Source organism: Natator depressus, chromosome 20, assembly GCF_965152275.1.
Source record: "Natator depressus isolate rNatDep1 chromosome 20, rNatDep2.hap1, whole genome shotgun sequence".
NCBI classification, from domain to species: Eukaryota; Metazoa; Chordata; order Testudines; family Cheloniidae; genus Natator; species Natator depressus.
In genome coordinates, this window is record NC_134253.1 from 20314510 (window position 1) to 20330083 (window position 15574).

Sequence of the window (15574 nt, forward strand, 5' to 3'; positions counted from 1 at the left end):
TCTAGGTGGCAGCCGGTATCAAGTGGAGTGTCCCAAGGGTCGGTCCTGGGGCCGGTTTTGTTCAGTGTCTTCATAAATAATCTGGAGGATGGTGTGGATTGCACCCTCAGCAAGTTTGCAGATGACACTAATCTGGGAGGAGAGGTAGATACGCTGGAGGGTAGGGATAGGATACAGAGGGACCTAGACAAGTTGGAGGATTGTGCCAAAAGAAATCTGATGAGGTTCAACAAGGACAAGTGCAGAGTCCTGCACTTCGGAGGGAATAATCCCATGCACCGCTACAGACTAGGGACCGAATGGCTCGGCAGCAGTTCTGCAGAAAAGGACCTATGGGTGACAGTGGACGGGAAGCTGGATTTGAGTCAACAGTGTGCCCTTGTTGCCAAGAAGGCCAATGGCATTTTGGGATGTATAAGTAGGGGCATTGCCAGCAGATCGAGGGATGTGGTTGTTCCCCTCTACTCGACATTGGTGAGACCTCATCTGGAGTACTGTGTCCAGTTTTGGGCCCCACACTACAAGAAGGATGTGGCAAATTGGAAAGAGTCCAGCAGAGGGCAACAAAAATGATTAAGGGACTGGAACACATGACTTATGAGGAGAGGCTGAGGGAACTGGGATTGTTTAGTCTGCGGAAGAGAAGAAGGAGGGGGGATTTGATAGCTGCTTTCAACTACCTGAAAGGGTGTTCCAAAGAGGATGGATCTAGACTGTTCTCAGTGGTGGTAGATGACAGAACGAGGAGTAATGGTCTCAAGATGCAGTGGGGGAGGTTTAGGTTGGATATTAGGAAAAACTTTTTCACTAGGAGGGTGGTGAAGCACTGGAATGCGTTACCTAGGGAGGTGGTGGACTCTCCTTCCTTAGATATTTTTAAGGTCAGGCTTGACAAAGCCCTGGCTGGGATGATTTAGTTGGGGATTGGTCCTGCTTTGAGCAGGGGGTTGGACTAGATGACCTCCTGAGGTCCCTTCCAACCCTGATATTCTATGATTCTATGACTCAGAAGGGGAGTCACACAGAGACCTCTCCAAGGTGGGACTCCAGGAAGCCCAACTCACAGGTGCCCCTGAAGGTCGGGGTGGGCCAATCCCCCGTGGGACTTGAGGGACCTGAAATGTAATTACTGTGGCCAAAAAGGACACAAGGTGGCTCAATGCCTGAAGATGGAGGAAATGGCAGCTGAGCAGAACCCGGCGGGGGGGTGTCAACCGAAGCCCACCAAGAGGGGGCACCTCAGGTCCAGGGGGCCGCAGTCGATAGGGCTATGCTGGGGGTGGGTGGGGGGGAGATACCGAAGCACCGAGAGTAGGGCTTGACAGTGCTGGGCCAGAGCCTCTGTCCCAAGGTGGGGAAACTGAGGCACTGCGAACCAGGGCTGTACCCTCAAACCCAGCAGCCGAATTCCAGATGGAGCTGCAGGAGGATCCCTCCTTAGAGAAGCTGAGGGCCCTTGCTGGCCACAGTGGTGCAGGATCCCAGGGGGAGGACTGCCGGGAGAGATTTCTGTGGGAGAAAGGATTCCTGTACCGGGAATGGGCTGTGTCAAGGTTCCTTCCCCACTCTGAACTCTAGGGTACAGATGTGGGGACCTGCATGAAAACCTCATAAGCTTACTTTTACCAGCTTAGGTTAAAACTTCCCCAAGGTACAAAATTATTTTACTCTTGGATTTCTACTGCCACCACCAAACTTTAACTGGGTTTACTGGGAAAATGTAGTTTGGACACGTCTTTCCCCCCAAAATCCTCCCAACCCTTGCACCCCACTTCCTGGGGAAGGTTTGGTAAAAATCCTCACCAATTTGCATAGGTGACCACAGACCCAAACCCTTGGATCTTAGAACAATGAAAAAGCATTCAATTTTCTTACAAGAAGACTTTTAATAGAAGTAAAGGAATCACCTCTGTAAAATCAGGATGGTAGATACCTTATAGGGTAATTAGATTCAAAACAAAGAGAATCCCTCTAGGCAAAACCTTAAGTTACAAAAAAGACACACAGACAGGAATAGTCATTCTATTCAGCACAACTCTTCTCAGCCATTTAAAGAAATCATAATCTAACACATACCTAGCTAGATTACTTACTAAAAGTTCTAAGACTCCATTCCTGTTCTATCCCCGGCAAAAGCAGCATACAGACAGACACAGACCCTTTGTTTCTCTCCCTCCTCCCAGCTTTTGAAAGGATCTTGTCTCCTCATTGGTCATTTTGGTCAGGTGCCAGCGAGGTTACCTTTAGCTTCTTAACCCTTTACGGGTGAGAGGATTTTTCCTCTGGCCAGGAGGGATTTTAAAGGGGTTTACCCTTCCCTTTATATTTATGACAGGCTGGTTCAGGGCCAACTGAACCTTGGAAAGCCAGGAGGCAATTGGTGGTCCTCCCCCAGAGGGACCACCACAGACTGTTGTATTTGGCCCACAATATTCCCCTTTCAGGGCATCTGGCGCACCAGGCAGAGGCTGCTGCAGCACTTTTAGTGGCCCGGGGCCTTTGATGCCGTCCAACAGTATTGAGGGCCTGGGACTCCTGCCAGAGTGGGGGGGGAAGGCCCAGGATAAGTGTAAAGCAGCTCTGAGACCTCTGCCCATCATAGAGGAGCCTTTCCAGAGGGTGGCCATGGACATAGTGGGGCCCCTCAGCAGGGCAACCCAGTCGGGGAAGAAATACATTCTGGTGGTGGTAGATTTCGCTATGCGCTACCCCGATGCAGTGGCCATGTCCTCTATGGAGGCAGACACCGTGGCAGACGCGCTGCTCACCATTTTTAGCAGAGTGGGTTCCCCAAGGAGGTCCTTACAGACCAGACGTCCAACTTCATGTCAGCCCTGCTCCAGTGCTTGTGGGAGAAGTGTGGGGTCTGACACACCTGGGCCTCGGCGTGTCACCCTCAGTCCAACAGGCTGGGGGAGAGGTTCAATGGGACCCTAAAGATGATGCTGAAAACCTTTCTGGACCAGCACCCACAGGAGTGGGAGAAGTATTTACCCCACCTGCTGTTCCCATACAGGGAAGTGCCCCAGGAATCCACAGGGTTTTCCCCTTTCAGAAATAGGAGGAGGGTGAGGGGACCCCTCAACTTGATGAGGGACGAGTGCGGGGGGAAGGCCTCCCCCGATGGAGTATGTTCTGACCTTTCTGGAAAAGCTCGTGGAGCTCATGGGCTTGGCCAGGGGAAACCTAGCCAGGGCACAGAGGAAGCAGAAGGTCTGGTACGACCGCTCAGCACGTGCCTGCTTCTAGGCTACCAGGGACCAGGGGATGCTTCTCATCCCCATGAGGAAGCACAAGCTGCAAGCTGCCTGGGACGGCCCCTTCAAGGTCATCAGACAGGTAAATGAAGTGAAATATGTCGTGGAACTATCCATCTGGGCACACCACCACCGGGTGCACCATGTCAACATGATGAAGCCATACTGGGACAGGGAGAAGTTGGGGCTGGCTGGGTGTGGGCAGTGGGAGGAGAAGGGAGAGGATCCCCTGGTGGGACTCCTCCCTGAGGTGGGGGCTGACCCCTCGCTGGAATCAATTCTCCCCTCAGACCAGCTAACCCCTGCCCAGCAGGCAGAGATCAGAGAGGTGCTGCCTTCACACCGGCAGCTGTTCTCCAGCCGGCCTGGGCTCACTAACCTGGCTGTTCACCGGGTGGAAACAGGAGCCAATCTTCCCATCAGGTGTTCCCCATTCAGGGTCACTAGAAAAACAGCCCAGGACCTGGAGAGAGAGGTTGGAGACATGCTGGCTTTAGGGGTGATCCAGCCGTCCTCCAGCCCCTGGGCCTCTCCCATGGTGCTGGTCCCCAAGAAGGATGGGTCAATCCAGTTCTGTGTGGATATCGGAAGTTCAGTGCCATCACCGTGTCCGATGCCTACCACTGATAAAATCCTAGACAAGTTGGGGGGGCGCTGATGTGACGAAGTGGGACTGTTCTTAATGTTTCCTCTGAATAGTGTGGGGGTGCCTCAGTTTCCCCTATGCAGTTCTTAAGTATCTAGGTGGTGGGATAAGGGTGTATGATCACTGCAGAGCCCTAGAGGGCAGGTGTGTGCAGGAGTCTGGACACAGAGAATGGCCGACACCCTGTTTCCTGGCCACTGATGGCCTGGGCCCTTCCCCCTGCAAGGTGAGAGCTAAAGGGTTGGAGAACAAGGGAATCAGGTGACCTCCTGGCCCGGGAAAGAAACAAAGCCCAGAGGAGGAGGGGCTGGAGGGAGTTTCAGTTTGGGATGGCTGGGACATGGAGTGAAGGGCAGACGTGGTTGTCTGGCTCACTGACCCTCAAAATGGACCCAGCTGAGGGGTCCTGTTCTCTGCACCTACAAGCTCTGTTTTAGACCATGTTCCTGTCGTTTAATAAACCTCTGTTTTACTGGCTGGCTGAGAGTCACATCGGACTGTGAAGTTGGGGTGCAGGACCCTCTGGCTTCCCCAGGAGCCCTGCCTGAGCGGACTCGCTGTGGGAAGCGCACGGAGGGGCAGAGGATGCTGAATGCTCCGAGGTCAGACCCAGGAAGCTGTGTGAGCCGTGTGTCCTGCAGACAGTCTGCTCACAGACAGGAGACTTCCCCAGAGTCCTGACTGGCTTCATGGGGAGCAGTTCCAGAGCATCGCCCAGGGACTCCATGACAGCTATCAAATCCCCCCTCACTCTTCTCTTCTGCAGACAAAATAACCACAGTTCCCTCAGCCTCTCCCCATAAGTCACGTGCCCCAGCTCCCTATTCATTTTCATCGCCCTCTGCTGGACTCTCTCCAATTTGTCTGCATCCTTTCTGTAGTGGGGGCCCAAAACTGGACGCAATACTCCAGATGAGGCCCTCACCAGTGCTGAATAGAGGGGAATAATCACTTCCCTCGATCTGTGGGCAATGCTCTTACTAATGCAGCGCAATATGCTGTTAGCCTTTTTGGCAACACGGGCACCCTGCTGACTTATCTCCAGCTTCTCATCTGCTGTAACCCCAGGTCCTTTTCTGCAGGTCCTTTTCACCAGTTCCTTATCCACCTTTCAATTCTCATATTAAACCCCATCTTCTCCAATTGAACTAATAATTTCCCAATTGTATCAAATGCCTCACTGACATCCAGGTGGATTAGATCATTGGTTCTCAAACTGGGGGTCACAACCCGGTTAAGTGGGGGGATCACGAGCCCCAACCCCAGCGCGCGGCTGTAAGTTGCGAGCCCCCACCCTTGCGCCAGGCTGTCAGCCCCGACCCCTGTGTGGAGCTGTGGGGCTACGAGCCCCAACCCGGGCACACGTCTGTGGGTCCCGACCCCTGTGCTAGGCTGTGAGCCCTGACCCCGGTGTGCGGCTGTGAGTCCCGACCCCGACCCCTGCGCCGGGCTGTGAGCCACGACCCCGGTGTGCAGCTGTGAGTCCTGACCCCAACCCCTGGGCCGGGCTGTGAGCCCTGACCCCGGTGTGCAGCTGTGAGTCCTGACCCCAACCCCTGGGCCGGGCTGTGAGCCCCGACCCCGACAGGGAATCGTGGTTGCGAGCCCCGACTCCAACCCCCACACAGGGCTGCAAGCCCAGACCCCAACCCTGGCCAGGAGCGGGGCTGTGATCCCTGAGTCCGACTGCCACATGGGGTTGCAAGTCCTGACCCCAACCAGGAGTGGGGCTGTGAGCCCTGAGCTGGGGCCTCCAGGACGCTGGGAGCCCCGACCCCTGTAATGGGGTTTCAGGCGGAGCCCGGCCATGCTGAGGGTTATCAGCCGGGAGCACGCACAGGGTTGTCAGCCCCGAGCCCCGCCACCCACTGTGTTTTAGTCTTAATTTAAAAGCAGTGAGTAAAGGTCAATTCATTTTAAGCAATAGGGTTTAAATTTAGTATTTAACATGGTGTTAAATATCAAAAATGTGGTTTTAATTTTTAAGGGGGGGTCGCACTCAGAGGCTGGGTGTTCGAAAGGGGTCACCAATACAAAACGTTTGAGAACCACTGGATTAGATCTACTGCGTTTCCTTTGTCTGAAACCTCAGTTATCTTCGCAGAGACACCGCTCAGGTTGGCCTGGCAGGACCTACCGATTGTAAAACCAGGGTGTATTTTATCCCAGTTACCGTTCACCCCTTTGTCCTTCGTTACTTTCTCTCTCAGAATTTGTCCCCAGACCTGGCAGACAGTTGAGGTCAAATTAAAAGGCCTGTAGATACCTGGACCACGTTTTTTTCCATTTCTTAAAAATAGGAACTATATTAGTAATTCTCCACTCCCCCGCCCCGAGTTTACAGAGTCATCAGAAATCCTTGCTATTGGGCTTGCAATTCCATGTGCCAGTCCCCTTACTATGCATGGATGGAGCTTATGGGGTGCTAGGGGCTGCAGTGAGTGGGGTGGGAGGACCCAGTAGGGGGCACTCGCCCCTTCTAGTCTGTGCCGGCCCCAGCATAGGGCTCAATTTGTGCTATTTTGGGGGTTGTAAATCTAAGCTCCTGAGCGCTTGTCACTAAGGAGCCCATGTGCAGGGCAGCCTGGTCATAGAATCATAGACTATCAGGGTTGGAAGGGACCTCAGGAGGTCATCTAGTCCCACCCCCTGCTCAAAGCAAGGCCAATCCCCAATTTTTGCCCCAGATCCCTAAATGGCCCCCTCCAGGATTGAACTCACAACCCTGGGTTTAGCAGGCCAATGCTCAAACCACTGAGCTATCCCTCCCACCCGGCTCCCTGGCCCAGCTCCCCACGCTCTGTGCAGCGCAGTGCAACTAGATGTGGGATTCTTCACTTGTCCTAATCTACTGTGCTGTGTGGCTGTTAAACAGCTGCTCCGTCCCACCCCAGAGGTGGCTGCATCTCAGTGCTGGGCAAAGGATCCCTGTATAAATAGCCCCTGCACCCCACCCCAGAGGTGGCTACATCTCAACCCCAGGGATGAACTGAGTGACTGGAATACAAGTGACTCTAGTCCTGGGAGTGAGCAGGGCTGCTGGGCCTCTTGCCAGGGAGGTGGGCAAGGCCTCAGCAGAGATTGGGGCCCTGGGGTGGTGCAAGGCCGGGGCCGAGATTCTTCTGGCCATAGGAGCCCAGTGACTCAGTCAGTGCCCCGCTCCCAGCCAGCCCTCCCCATTCACCGAGCCCTTCGTGCCAGCCATGTCGCTTTGAGTCGCACTAGGTGCCACTCGATAGGACACCTACAATCAAACGGTTTCTTTTCGGTGCCTCGACTGGGCAGTGGGTAATGAGCAGTGGATAACGGATTCTCTAGGCCAGGACTACAGACCTGCTCCCCTGCTGTGCCAGGGATGCCCCGCTGGTCTCATCTCTGCCCCAAGAGCCTCCCCCCGCAGTCCCTGGCAGGGAAGGGATTGCCCCACTGCCAGCGCACAGCAGGCCTATGTGTGACATGAGTTTGGGGGTCTCAACCGCATCCCTAGGGGGATGGGTCCATGCTCTGACGGGCATTAGCTGACAGCCAAGGACTGGCCAAGAGTGCCCTCCCCGCCTTCTCGGGCAGGGCAAGGGGTGGGGTGCAGAGAGATCTGCTGTGGGGCCCAGGCCCTCAGTCTCTGGGGCTGGCAGCACTGCCCCAGCAATGAACCTCCCCCAGGGGCAGGGAGCAGCTGCCGGGTCCAAAGCATCCCAGCAAACACTGGCCATTCGGCACCAGCCAGGGGAAGGTCTCGCACCCAGGCCATTCTGGATCAGAAGCGTGTGTGGGGAGATGGGAGCTGAACACAGACCCCTCTCCAAACGCCCAGCAGCCCCCAGGGCCTCGTCCCTGCGATCCCTCTAACGCCATGGGCACAGGGACCCTCAGCCAGCACCCCCTTAGGGCCCAACAGTGGGGAACCCAGCCCCTTACCAGGCTGCTACCTCCCATGGCCTTGACGCTGGCCCCAGTTCAGCCCAGTTCCCCCACTCTGCAGGTGTCACGGAGTGTGGGGGAGTCCAGGCCCTGCACCCCTCTTCCTGGGATTCACTGAGACTCTCAGCCAGCCAGTAAAACAGAAGGTTTATTGGACAACAGGAACACAGTCCAAAACAGAGCTTGTGGGTACACCCAGGACCCCTCAGTGAAGTCCTTCTGGGGGAGCAGGGAGCTTAGACCCCAGCCCTGGGGTTCCCTGTGTTCCTCCACCCAGCCCCAAACTGAAACTAAACCCACCCAGCAGGTTCCCTGCTGCAGCCTCCATCCACATTCCTGGGCAGAGGTGTCACCTCCCCCTCCCCCTCCTGGCTCAGGTGACAGGCTCTCAGGTCTCCCGTCCCCAGGGCACATTCCCAGGTCAACACTCCCCCCTCCCTGCTGCGTCACATCATCACATCTCTCCCCCCTTCGAGACTGAACTGAGCGGGGTCACTGTGACCAGTGACCTGGGGAAGTTCGGGGCCCCCTCTCCGGGACAGCGCATCTGCTATCAGGTTGGCACTTCCCTTCACCTGGACCACGTCCATGTCGTAATCCTGCAGGAGCAGGCTCCACCTCAGGAGCTTGGCGTTGGCTCCTTTCACCTGGTGCAGCCAGGTCAGGGGAGAGTGGTCGGTGTAGACGGTGAAGTGTCGCCCAAAGAGATAGGGCTCTAGTTTCTTGAGGGCCCACACCATGGCCAGGCACTCCTTCTCGATGGCCGCGTAGTGTTGCTCCCGGGGTAGCAACTTCTTGCTCAGGTACACGATGGGGTGTCTCTCCCCCTTTTCATCCTCCTGCATTAACACCGCCCCCAGTCCCGTGTCGGAGGCGTCGGTGAACACCACAAAGGGCTTGTCAAAGTCTGGGTTTGCTAGAACTGGGCCACTGACCAGAGCCTCCTTCAGCGCCCGGAAAGCCTCCTGGCACTGCTCGGTCCAGACCACCTTGTCTGGCTTCCCCTTCTTGCATAGCTCAGTGATGGGGGTGGCTATGGCGCTAAAGTGGGGCACAAATCTTCGGTAGTATCCTGCCATCCCAATAAAGGCTTGGACCTGCTTTTTGGTGTGGGGAGCGGGCCAGTCTCTGATCACCTCCACCTTGGCCGGTTCCGGCTTTAGGCGGCCGCTCCCCACCCGATGGCCCAGGTAAGATACTTCAGCCATCCCCACCTTGCACTTCTCCGCTTTGACAGTCAGCCCAGCCCCCTGGAGTCGGTCCAGCACTTGTCTAACCTGGGACACGTGGTCCTCCCAGGTCTGGCTAAAGACACAGATGTCGTCAATATACGCCACGGCAAAACTCTCCATCCCCCTCAGGAGCTGGTCCACCAGGCGCTGGAAGGTGGCCGGCGCTCCCTTGAGGCCGAAAGGCAGGGTCAGAAACTCATAGAGCCCCAGAGGGGTGATAAAGGCCGATTTCAGCCGGGCATCTGCATCCAGCGGCACTTGCCAGTAGCCCTTTGTAAGGTCCATGGTGGTAAGGTACCGAGCTCCTCCCAGCTTGTCTAGGAGCTCGTCCGGCCTGGGCATGGGGTAGGCATCCGATACAGTGATGGCATTGAGCTTCCGATAGTCCACACAGAACCGGACTGACCCATCCTTTTTGGGGACCAGCACCACCGGCGAGGCCCAAGGGCTGGCCGATGGCTGGATCACCCCCAAAGCCAGCATGTCCCGGACCTCTCTTTCCAGGTCCTGAGCAGTTTTCCCTGTGACTCGGAAGGGGGAGCATCTTATCGGCGGGTGCGACCCTGTCTGCACCCGGTGGACAGTCAGATTAGTGCGTCCAGGCTGGTTGGAAAACAGCTGTCGGTACGGATGCAGCACCCCCCTGACCTCAGCTTGCTGGGCAGGGGTGAGCTGATCCGAGAGGGGGATTGTTTCCAGGGGGGAACCAGCTCTGGTCCCAGGGAATAGATCTACTAAAGGGTCATCTCCCTGCTCCTCCCACTGACCACACACAGCTAACACCACATTCCCCCTGGCATAATATGGCTTCATCATATTCACATGGTACACCCGGCGGTGGTGGGCCCGGTTCGACAGCTCCACCACATAGTTTACCTCATTGAGCTGCTTGACGACCTTGAACGGGCCCTCCCAGGCGGCCTGTAGTTTGTTCTTTCTCACGGGGATGAGAACCATCACCTGATCCCCGGTGGCGTAGGCACGGGCCCGCGCCGTGCGGTCATACCAGACCTTCTGCTTCCTCTGGGCTCTGGCCAGATTCTCCCTGGCCAGGCCCATGAGTTCAGCCAGTCTCTCTCGGAAGGTCAGGACATACTCCACCACTGACTCTCCATCGGGAGTGGCCTTCCCCTCCCACTCGTCTCTCATCAGGTCCAGGGGGCCCCTCACCCTCCTTCCATATAACAGTTCGAAAGGCGAAAATCCGGTAGACTCCTGGGGCACCTCCCTGTACGCGAACAGCAGGTGAGGTAAGTACTTGTCCCAATCCTGCGGGTGCTGGTTCATAAAGGTTTTCAGCATCATCTTTAGCGTCCCGTTAAACCTCTCCACCAGCCCATTGGACTGGGGGTGATACGCTGAGGCCCAGTCATGCCGGACCCCACATTTCTCCCACAAGCACCGGAGCAGGGCCGACATGAAGTTGGAGCCTTGGTAAGTCAAGACTTCCCTGGGGAACCCCACTTGGCTGAAAATGGTCAGGAGCGCATCTGCCACGGTGTCTGCTTCAATGGAAGCTAAGGGCACTGCCTCGGGGTAGCGGGTGGCGAAATCTACCACCACCAGAATGTATTTCTTCCCCGACCGGGTCGTCTTGCTGAGAGGCCCCACGATGTCCATGGCCACCTACTGGAAAGGCTCCTCTATGATGGGCAAAGGTCTCAACGCCGCTTTCCCCTTGTCCCGGGCCTTCCCCACCCTCTGACAGGGGTCACAGGATCGGCAATACTGCCGGACGGTGGTAAAGACCCCGGGCCAGTAAAAGTTCTGTAGCAACCTCTGCCGGGTGCGCCGGATTCCCTGGTGCCCTGCGAGGGGGATGTCATGGGCCAGGGACAGGAGCTTGCGGCGGTACTTCTGGGGGACCACCAGCTGCCTCCTGATCCCACAGGACTCCCCTTCCCCTGGGGGAGCCCATTCTCGGTACAGGAACCCCTTCTCCCACAGGAACCTCTCCTGGCAGCCTCTCCTCATGGTCCGTCCCTCACTGAGGTCGGCCAGGTCCCTGAGCTTCTGCAAGGAGGGATCTTTCCTCAACTCGGCCTGGAACTCAGCGGCTGGGGAAGGGATGGGGCCCGGTTCCCCCTCCGTGGCCAGGTCTGAGGCCGCAGCCTCTCTGAGCCGTGCCCCTCGGCGCTCCCTCCCCACCCGAGTAGGGTCTCGCGCCTCCAGTGTGGTACCCTCCCCAGGGTCAGGTCGCAGTGCCCCTCGCCAGCTCTGGCTACGGGTCACAAGCAGGGCGGTCTGGGGGTCGCTTGGCCAGTCCTCTAGGTCTCCCCCCATCAAAACTTCAGTGGGCAAATGGTGGTGTACCCCCACATCCTTGGGGCCCTCCTTGGTCCCCCATTTCAGGTGTACCCTTGCCACGGGCACCTTAAATGGGGTCCCGCCCACCCCCGTCAGGGTCAGGTAGGTGTTGGGCACCACCCGATCTGGGGCCACCACCTCGGGCCGGGCCAGCGTCACCTCCGCGCCCGTATCCCAGTATCCATTGACCTTCCTCCCATCCACCTCCAGGGGAACAAGGCACTCTCTCCGGAGGGACAGCCCCGCACCCACCCTGTAAACCGAGCACCCTGAGTCCAGAGCCTCCAGCCCTCTGGCGGGGCTGGCTGGGGGTACTCTTCCCTCCTGAGCAGGTGGCAAACTGGTAGCCCCCCTTTCCTGGGTCGCCTGCCCCTCGTCCAGCTGAGTCCCTACCCAGTTAACCCTGGGTAGGTTGGGTCTGCTCAGTTTGTCCCTGAGCCCGGGGCACTGGGCCCGTACATGGCCTCTCTGGCCACAGTGATAGCAGCTCAGGTCACGTTGGTCCCCTCGAACGGGTCGGAGGGGCCCGACACCAGGCGTTCCCCTTTGGAGGGGGTTCTCCCTATTTCCCCGCTGGGAGGCCCCATGGTGACTCTCTCTCTGCATCGGGGGGGCCTGTTCTTTTGGGACTCCTCCCGGCTACCCCCTGACCGACTGTTCACAAACTCGTCGGCCAGCTGCCCTGCCTGCTGGGGGTTCGCGAGCTTTTTGTCCACCAGCCACAGCCTCAGGTCGGAAGGGCACTGTTCATACAGGTGCTCCAGTACAAACAGGTCAAGCAGGTCCTCTTTAGTTTGGGCCCCCGCTGTCCACTTGCGGGCATATCCCTGCATCCTGTTGACCAGTTGTAGGTAGGTGACCTCAGGCGTTTTACGCTGACTCCGGAACCTTCTCCGGTACATCTCAGGGGTCAGCCCAAACTCACGGAGCAGGGCCTGTTTGAACAGTTCATAGTCCCCTGCCTCTGCCCCTGTCATCCGGCTGTAGACCTCCACGGCTTTGGGGTCCAGTAAGGGGGTGAGGAACTGGAGCCTGTCTGCAGGGTCAACCCTGTGCAGCTCGCAGGCATTCTCAAAGGCCGTCAGGAAGCTATCTATGTCCTCCCCCTCCTTCCGCTGGGCCAGGAAGCACTTATCAAAGCTCCTTGCAGTCTTGGGTCCCCCCTCACTCACCGCAGCCGGGGCCCCACTGCTCCTCAGCCTGGCCAGCTCCAGTTCATGCTGTCTTTGTTTCTCCTTCTCCTGCTGCTCATGTTGACGTTCCCTCTCCTTCTCCTGACGCTCCCTCTCCTTCTCCTGACGCTCCCTCTCCTTCTCCTCCTGCTCATGTTGACGTTGTTTCTCCTCATGTTGACGTTGTTTTTCATGATCCTCCAGCTCCCTCATTTTCCTCTCCCTCTCCCATTCCAGCCGTATCCGCTCCAGGGATGTGGAGCTCCGCTGGGAGGATCCCCTGCTGGCTGCTGGGGTCAGGGGGCCCTCGGTATTCGCTGGGCTTCCCACAACCCCTCCCCCAGGCATAGGTAGGAAGGGTCTCGGGGTGTCCTGGGCAGCAGTCTGACCCCTCCCAGCCTGGTCAGGCCCCAGGGCCCACGCTGCGTCCGCCGGGCGGCTTCCCTCAGGGACAGGGATCGGGTCATCCAAGCGATCCCTCTCCTCCAGCTGGGCAATCAGCTGTTCCTTGGTGGACCTCCCGACGCGCAGCCCCCTCTGCCTGCACAGCTCCACCAGGTCGCTCTTAAGGCGTTTAGCGTACATCTCCCGGCTGGCCACTCGCAGGCCGGGCAGCTGTCCACGGTTTCCAGGAAAAGCCCCTAGTGTGCCAGTCCTTCTTGAGGTCACCACCTCTTTGCCAGGGTAGAGCTGCAGACTCCTCCGCCCCTGGGACCGCTCGCTGCAATCCCCCGGGGGACCCTGTTACTGCAAAAGTCCTTCTCTCTGGTCACACACTCCCAGGGGTTAACCGCCCCCTGAAACCGTCTCTCTCTGAATCTTCAGCACGCCTGGTCCCCGTCAATCCCCCTTCGTTTTACTGTTCCCCAGTCACTTACTGCAGGAAGCGCCGTTCACGGGGTGCAGTAGATCCCACCGCTGCCACCAGTTGTCACGGAGTGTGGGGGAGTCCAGGCCCTGCACCCCTCTTCCTGGGATTCACTGAGACTCTCAGCCAGCCAGTAAAACAGAAGGTTTATTGGACAACAGGAACACAGTCCAAAACAGAGCTTGTGGGGACACCCAGGACCCCTCAGTCAAGTCCTTCTGGGGGAGCAGGGAGCTTAGACCCCAGCCCTGGGGTTCCCTGTGTTCCTCCACCCAGCCCCAAACTGAAACTAAACCCACCCAGCAGGTTCCCTGCTGCAGCCTCCATCCACATTCCTGGGCAGAGGTGTCACCTCCCCCTCCCCCTCCTGGCTCAGGTGACAGGCTCTCAGGTCTCCCGTCCCCAGGGCACATTCCCAGGTCAACACTCCCCCTTCCCTGCTGCGTCACATCGTCACATCAGGGCACTGGAGAAGCCTCCACTGGCAGCTTTGCCGCTGGCTCTCTGTGGCAGCTCCTGCCGAGGCCCCAGGGCCCACGCAGGGCAGCGCTGCCCTCCCAGGGGGCTCGTTAGCCAGGGCCATGCAGAAGCCTGGGTCCCAAAAGCCAACCATGGCTCCCCAGCCGGGAGCAGGTTTCCTTGACACCTGGGTACCCCAGGGGGTGAGATCCTAAAGAGCAGGAGGGGAAGATGCAGAAAGAGGAGAGCTGTGCACGGGGCCATGGAGCGGGGGGAAGGGACAGAGAGACGTTGAAATCAGAGGGGCGGAGGGCACGCCCCATCTTCCTCAGAGCCCTGGGCTGGCCTGTGCCCTGTGGCACCAGGAGTGGGGGCTGGAAAGTGACTTGCCTTGCCCCAGAGTGCCAAGGCCACTGGCTGTACCGGAGAGGCAGTGCGGCTGCAGGAAATGCCCCCCCTCCCCTCGAGCCGGGCTCCGTGGGGCCAGGATTCAGGCCTGGGGAGCTTTGGGCCTTGTGGCGGGGACTCCAGCACTGGGGAAAGGGCCAGCTCAACTGCCCCAGAGCCCACGGCTTGCGTCACACCCCCATCCCCCACGCCAACGGCCCTGCCCTGAAGGGACCCATCTAGGGGCAGAGCGGAGCTCAGGCTCTGTAGCCCCAGCGTGCCAGTCCCACAGCCGGCAGGCAACGCGGGTGCTGTCCCAACAGGAACTGGACTGAGCCCCTCTCCACAGCCAACACCCACTGTCAGACACTGCTTCCCTGGGACAGATTCGAACCCGTGCCCCAGAGAGGAGAGACGCCCCCTAGCCAGCCCAGAATATTATTATTCATCTTACATAGCACTGTCCAGAAAAACACTTCCCAAAGGAGGTCAGTGTCATCATCCCCACTGTACATATGGGGAAACTGAGGCAGAGGGCAGGGAAGGGATTTGCTCAAGGTCACCCAGTGGCAGAGCCAGCCATAGACCTCCAGTCTGCTGCATCCCAGTTCAGTTCTTTACCCACTAGGCCACACTGCCTCTCTTGACTCTGTGGCCATAGCTCGGGAGCGGCTTTCCCTCCACGCACTGCCAGGGGGAGCCATGAGATGTTTAGTATTGTCTGTCCCAAGTGTGGGGAGGCACGAGCCACCCCGGGTCCCACACAGGTGCCTCTGTCCACATGGCACAAAGGCCGAGCGGGCCCATCAGCTTTGGTGCCCCTCTTGTGTCCCAACATTCAGAAGTCACTAGTCAGGCCTCAAAATCATGAGATTTGCTTAAAAAATCACAAGATTTTAATATTTGTTTGCATTCTGGCATGGCTGTGTTTGGGAGGTGTGAGGTCTGGGGCTTCTCCTCCACGCCGAGGGTGGGCACTTTATCTAATGAAAGCGAAGAGTCTTCGTTACTGATCCCATTCCAACTCACCCATCCACCCACTGCTGGGCTCACCATGCAATGATGGGCGTTGGCAACGCTGGCCATTTAAGGGTTAAAGTGTGACAGGGTGTTGGTCTACCCTGGCACTAGAAGGGCAGCAGGAAGAGCAGCAGCCCCACAATTGAGCTGCCTTGGAAATTTGGGGGTGTGTGTGGAACCCTTATGTTTTCACCCCTTGCAAAAAATTTTCAAAAGCCAAAAATGTACATGTGTGTGTGTGTGTGTGTGTGTGGTTTTTTTCATCCCCTCCCATCCACTTTCCAGTGGCAAATGAGAAAAGGACAAAG